General features: G+C 41.4%; 1 pseudogene; it reads right to left on the bottom strand.

Moving 5' to 3' along the window:
• Nucleotides 1-613: 613 nt before the first annotated feature.
• Nucleotides 614-2,117, bottom strand: LOC133752736 (heterogeneous nuclear ribonucleoprotein D-like; annotated as a pseudogene).
• Between the last annotated feature and the right edge of the window lie 4,865 nt (nt 2,118-6,982).

Below are 6,982 nucleotides of genomic sequence, written 5' to 3'. Positions count from 1 at the left end.
CATATGAACACTTAACACTATGAAGGAAAAAGTTTTTCGATTGATTGACAATTCTTAGAGACTTTTTGGTGTTATGATAGAGAAGGTATGCTATTGTCATCTAGTGATAGAGAGCATGGATTCTATTAAACATCCTCCAACACACAAGATGGTTCTCCCACAAGAAAGAATTATCTTTTATTAAATGTCAATGCATAAGCCAGCTGTTGAGAACTCCAGATACAACAAAAAGAAAGGAGCTGTATCTTCCCTTATTGGAGAAAAAGAGTAGACTTCCCTTCTGGATAGATTCCTCATGTCCCATTTGTCAAAACTGGCTTACAGGCCCATCCTTTTTTTTGCATTAAGTGAGCATTTATGTAAGATTTAACATGAAATCATATAAACAAAATTTGTATAAATGAACACAAATCCACATTGAATCACAACACAGGTAGCAAAACAAAGTAAAAGCAAAAGCTAGTTGACAACTATGTGCAAACGAACACATTATGTCTTGTACATTAGAAAGTCTCTACAAAATAATCATCGTAGACTAACAGAAGACCAGTCTTCAATGCTACCCTGCAAGATGAGTTCCTTTAGCCATTCCTGTTTTCTCCAAAGATCTCCCTTAGCATGGCTGGCATTTGTTGTAGTGATTGCTACCACTCGAGATGTCTTGCTGTAAGTGTTGTGTTGATCACTGTTATCGGCATATCCTTGTCCACATCTACTGTCCCTATAGTTATAGTCAGGATAAACTTATCCATCATAACCACTATAGTTTTGATCACCACCATAAGCACTACTGTAATTTACATATCCTTGATCACAATAGTTATTAAATCCTTGGTTCCAGTTTTGTCCCTGACCTCAGCCAAGACCCCTACTAGCACTTCTTAGTCATTTTTGCTAATTAGGTGGTACAATTTGATTTAGCACTTCCCAGAACCAACATGATGTTACCTGCTTTCTCACAATTTCTTTACAGGCTCTGCATCTGTATATGTCCTCTTCTTTCATTTGTTTTTGTATCCAGGGAAAGTTCAACATTTTCAGTCTCTTCAAAGGATCCAAAATATTCTTTTTTAGTGATTTATTTATTTGAAAGTCAGAGTTACAAAGAGGGTGAGAGAGAGAGAGAGAGAGAGAGAGAGAGAGAGAGAGAGAGATCTTCCGTCTGCTAGATCACTCCCCAAATGACTACAGCAGCCAGGGCTGGGCCAAGATGAAACCAGGAGCCAGGAGCTTCATCAGGATCTCCCACATGGATGATGGGAGTCCAAGCACTTGGCTCCATCTCCCACTGCTTTCCCAGGTGCATTAGCAGGGAGCTGGATCAGAAGTGGAGCAGCTGGGACTTCAACTAGCATTCAAATTGGATGCCAGCACTAAGGACAAGCAGCTCGACCTGCTGTGCCAAAGTAACAGCCCCCCTAAATATTCCGTTGTTTGCTGTTCAAAAGGATCTACGCTCAATCCGCCCACAAAAAATCTTTTAGGGGGTTCTTTCCCTTTAAACTTTGGCCCAAAACCTTATCAACACTAATAGCATCTTTGAAAACAAAATCCAAATCCTTTTGATCTTCCAGTGACTAATATTTTTTTTCTTTTTGGACAGGCAGAATGGACAGTGAGAGAGAGAGACAGAGAGGTCTTCCTTTGCTGTTGGTTCACCCCCCAATGGCCACCGCAGCCAGCAGGCTGTGGCCGGCGCACCATGCTGATCCGAAGGCAGGAGCCAGGTGCTTCTCCTGGTCTCCCATGGGGTGCAGGGCCCAAGCACTTGGGCCATCCTCCACTGCCTTCCCGGGCCATAGCAGAGAGCTGGACTGGAAGAGGGGCAACCGGGACAGAATCCGGCGCCCCGACTGGGACTAGAACCCAGTGTGCCAGCGCCGCAAGGCAGAGGATTAGCCTATTGAGCCACGGCGCCAGCTCCAGTGACTAGATGTGTTTTCATCATGCAATCTACAACTTGCTCGAGACAAGTGTTCAGTCAGATCTTTCTAAATCGTATCCCAGTTTAAGCCTCCAAAAGTCATTTTGCCATCATCCTGCTGATTCTTGCTTGTGTTGATCTTGGATTCCTCTGCAAATTCCTGTGTGTTTTGGTACTCGTTCACATGATCCATGGTGGCAGAGTGGTCTACAGCAAGGTGTTGGCACCCAGCTGCAGCAAAGGCAGCAGAGAATTGTATGGAGCTGGATTTAAAATGGAGTCAAAGAAGCCAGGCCCATCCTAAAGCCATTTACTAGCAAGGGTAAGAAAACACCATTTTTGACTCAGACAAATCAAGATCTTCCACTGAACTTATTAAGGCTCTGATAGTAAAGAGGTGGGCATTGTTGGTGGAGAGACAACTGCCAATCTTGGCTACAACAGGGAAGCTGACATCTGGGAATCACATGAATTTCCACATATAGGACTCAGTGTTAATTTATTAAAATAGTTGCTTAAAAAGAGGATGTAGAAAAATGAGTTGTTAAATCAAAGGAATGGCACTTTCACAGGAGAATTCCATACTTCAATCTAAAGGCCAAGCGTATCTGCTAAATTCAATAAAGGAAGGAACCTTCCTTAAGCCCCTCAAATCAGCCCACACATATATCTATGCCCAGAAAGCTCTGGAGAATAAGAAAGTGTGGGGGTCATGTTCTGTTGACATTAGATTACAGGGTATGATGATTTATTTTATTTTATTATTTATTTATTTATTTATTTGAAAGAGTTTCAGAGAGTTAGAGACAGAGAGAGAAAGGTCTTCCATCTACTGGTTCACTCCCCAAATGGCTGCAATGGCCCAAGCTGAGCTGATCGGAAGCCAGAAAGCTAGAGCTTCCTCCGGGTCTCCCATGTGGGTGCAGAAGCCCAAGGACTTGGGCCATCTTCTGCTGCTTCCCCAGGCCATAGCAGAGAGCTGTATCAGAAGTGGAGTAGCAGAGACTCGAACTGGAGCCCATATGGGATGCCGGCACTGCAGGATGAGGCTTTAACCCCTGCACCACAGCACCAGCCCCATTATGATGTTTTCTTGCAACAGTACAGAGAAGGGAACAGGTGCATGACATAATTCCTACATGAAAGAGAAAAGAGATCAATACCAGGAGAGCAGCTGGGCAGTCCAGGCAACAATGGCAGAGAAATGAAATGTCATCATGATTCAGTTGGAATTCAACCAAGCGGGCAGCCCAGCAGAAAGGAAGCCAAGCAAAGTCAACTATTTTGTGAGGGCCATTAACTATATAGGAAACCTGTCATGAGTGGCAAGATATAGCCATGAGGAGATCTTGGTGGCTAACAGAAGAGGCTTTGGAGTCAGGAAGACCTGGGTTCCAATTAAACCTCTCTCTGCAAATGTGCAATTTCTGTTTGTTTGTTTGTTTGACAGGCAGAGTGGATAGTGAGAGACAGAGACAGAGAGAAAGGTCTTCCTTTTTGCCGTTGGTTCACCCTCCAATGGCCACTGCGGCCGGCGCACCACGCTGATACGAAAGCAGGAGCCAGGTGCTTCTCCTGGTCTCCCATGCTGGTGCAGGGCCCAAGCACTTGGGCCATCCTCCACTGCACTCCCTGGCCATAGCAGAGAGCTGGCCTGGAAGAGGGGCAACCGGGACAGAATCCGGTGCCCCGACCGGGACTAGAACCCAGTGTGCCAGCGCCACTAGCTGGAGGATTAGCCTGTTGAGCCGCAAATGTGCAACTTCAACAAAGTACTTAACTCTGAGCCTTTGGTAGAGAGCCCTCTTAGACCCCACTAAGATAAACTATAGAGGAATAGAGATGGAGATTACAGGGGGGTTCCTCCTTAAAATTTCAGAGCCACATTTCCCAAAGTCAGTATAAAAACTGAAACCATGATTCTACTCCTTAGAGAAATAGCTGTTGAGCAATGGTAATTAGTTGAATCCTAGAAAGACTTAGAGCAAAAAGGAAGTCATTGGGAAACATGTTAGAACTCATAACTCTTCTCTGTGGAATAATTGTGTTTAGTTCTTACTCTATAATTTCCTTCATCATTCTATCCCAAACTACACATTCTCTACACACATGCCCTGCATTTGCATACATGATTCAGGACTGTCAGAAATACTCACAAAATAAGGTGGCTTAAATGACATAAATATTTATCTGTCCTCTGATAGTCTGGACATTATATCCCAGGTCATCCCAGGTATAAGGATTTAGAAAAGACACATTTTTCCACTGTATTCTTTGTCATTTTTTGAAATATGATCTCCATCTTATGGTCCTATCTGGCTGCTCCAGCTCTTGCCATCATATCTACATTCTGGTCACTGCAAATGGAAGGTCATATAGGGAGGATAGATAATGAGCAAAAACTTAACATTCTTTATAGATATTGCCCTGGAGTTGAACACCCAAATCTTTCTCTCCTCATAGAGAGAAGGAAAAACAATTCAAAATTCCTTCCAGTCACTACATTTGGCTCCAAAGTCTAGGATCTATGGATGATACTCAATATTTTTCATCAGATCAGAATGTAGTTTCACATAGTCTTGTGACCTATAAACTATGGGATAAGCTATCTACCCCTTTACCCCTAACACCAAATGCATATTAGTGGAATAGAAACAAGCAGGTGCAAAAATGCTTTCATTTGGAAAAGGGAAAAATAAGAAATACACAAAAGCCCCTACTACAAAACAATTTTGATGTCTCAGTGGGCAGGAGTTGTAAAAAAAAAATTGTCTGCTATGGCAATGGGAATGAGTTTGTTGTTTAGCTATGGTGATTCCTGAATCTGTTTCCTGGGAGAAAAACTTTTATATGTTCGTATGTGTACCCTCTGGCTTTTCTGTCTGGCTCTTTGGTGTTTCTTATTATCTATAGCCAGTTGTGAAGTGAGAATTGGAGAATATTCTTTCATGTAAATGATTCAGCTTTCATACTCTACCTCTTGTTTTAGTTCTGGAACTCATAGCTGGTTTGGGGATTTAAAAAAATACTATACATCTGCAAGCCAGGAGAGCAAATTCTTTGGCAATACGATAACCCAAAAATGTATATCTCCATTCCCTCCCTGCTCTTTGTGCACTTATGGTGACATAAATTGCATCTTAATACCTTGTATGCCCATCAATACAGATTTATAATTATGGCTTTATGCATGTGTCTTTTAAATGAGATAGGAAAAAGAATTACATACAAACATGTAGCATATTTTATATTTACCTATAGAATTACTTCTATCAGTTATCATTCCTCTTCATTCCTGTTTTACAAGTCCTCATGTAAATTTGAGTACTGTCAAGTGTCCTTTCATTTCAGCTTGAAGGACCAACTTAAGTGTTTCTGAGAAGGAAGTTATCACTCCCACTGTGGACAGCAACAGCCTTGATCACTGAGAATGCTAAGGCCAAGTTCAGCTAATGGGATTGCATGGGAGCTAGGCTGCTGCACCCCCACTGGAACTGAAACTGACACACAATACCTGACCAAGTGTCCTTGTACCACTTAAAATGAAGTTCCCTCTCCACCAAAATCAGTCCATAAAGTCTGTAAAATGTTAAAATCCCATCAAATGAGAAACATCAATGCAGTATAATTAAATACATTAAAAAGAAAGGAAATATGTCACCACCAAAGTATTGCAATAATTTTCTCATTAACTGTTGCTCCCCAAATGGAAATCTAAAAATTACCGAAAAATTTAGAATGACTGTTTTAAGGGAGCTCAACAATCCACAAAAGAACATTAGTAGGCATCTTAATGAAATCAAGAAACTAATGTATATGAGAAAAGCATCAAAATTATAGAAATAATTAAAAAAAACAACTTCTGGAGCTAAATAAGATGATGAATGGCCTGCAAAATATAAAAGAAGATAAATGGCGTAATTAATCAAGTAGAAGAAAGAATCTGTGAACAGAAAGAAAGAACACATTACAATATTCAGTCAGAAGAGAAAAAAAAATCAGAACAAAAAAGAATGAAGAAAGTCAATAGTATTTGTGGGTTACCATCAAAAAACACAAACATTCACATTATAAGGGTGAAAGAAGAAGAAATGAGGAAGAAAAGGACTGAGAGCTTACTTAAATGCAGACTCATAGAATGGCAGATGTCCTAAATAGCACTCTGGCCTCAGAATCAGCCCTTAAGGCATTCAGATCTGGCTCAAGAGCCCATGAGAGTATTTTAGGCATGGAAAGCCAAGACACTCTGGAAAGAAAAAAAAAGAAGACTTAAATGAAAGATCTCTGTGAGTGAGATCCCAGTGGAAAGAACAGGGCCATCAAAGAAGGAGGTACCTTTCTCTGAAGGGAGGAGAGAACTTCCACTTTGACTATGACCCTGTCGGAATAAGATCGAAGTCGGCGAACCCTAAAGGCTTCCATAGCCTTGGCAACTCATGACTAGAGCCTAGGGAGATTACTGATGCCATAAACAAGAGTGTCAAATTGTTAAATCAGCAACAGGAGTCACTGTGTACTTACGTCTCATGTGGGATCTGTCCTTAATGTGTTGTCCAATGTGAAGTAATGCTGTAACTACTACTGAAACAGTACTTTTACACCTTGTGTTTCTGTGTGGGTGGAAACTGATGAAATCTTTACTTAGTATATACTGAATCGATCTTCAGTATAGACTTGCCCCAAATGATGGAGTTAGAAACGTGCCAGGGGATTCCAATACAATCTCATCAAGGTGGCATGTACCAATGCCATCTCACTAGTCCAAGTGATCAATTTCAGTTCACGATTGATCACGCTGATAGGTCTAAGAGTCAAAGGGATCACACAAACAAGACTAGTGTCTGCTAATACTAACTGATAAAACCAAAAAGGGAGAGAACGATCCAACATGGGAAGTGGAAGACACAGCAGACTCATAGAATGGCAGCTGTCCTAAATAACACTCTGGCCTCAGAATCAGCCCTTAAGGCATTCGGATCTGGCTCAAGAGCCCATGAGAGTATTTTAGGCATGGAAAGCCAAGACACTCTGGAAAGAAAAAAAAGACCTAGATGAAAA

The sequence above is a fragment of the Lepus europaeus genome, chromosome X (genome assembly GCF_033115175.1).
Source record: "Lepus europaeus isolate LE1 chromosome X, mLepTim1.pri, whole genome shotgun sequence".
In the NCBI taxonomy this organism is placed as follows: Eukaryota; Metazoa; Chordata; class Mammalia; order Lagomorpha; family Leporidae; genus Lepus; species Lepus europaeus.
Note: the sequence above shows the minus strand (reverse complement) of the source record. Positions and strands in the feature narration are given on the sequence as shown.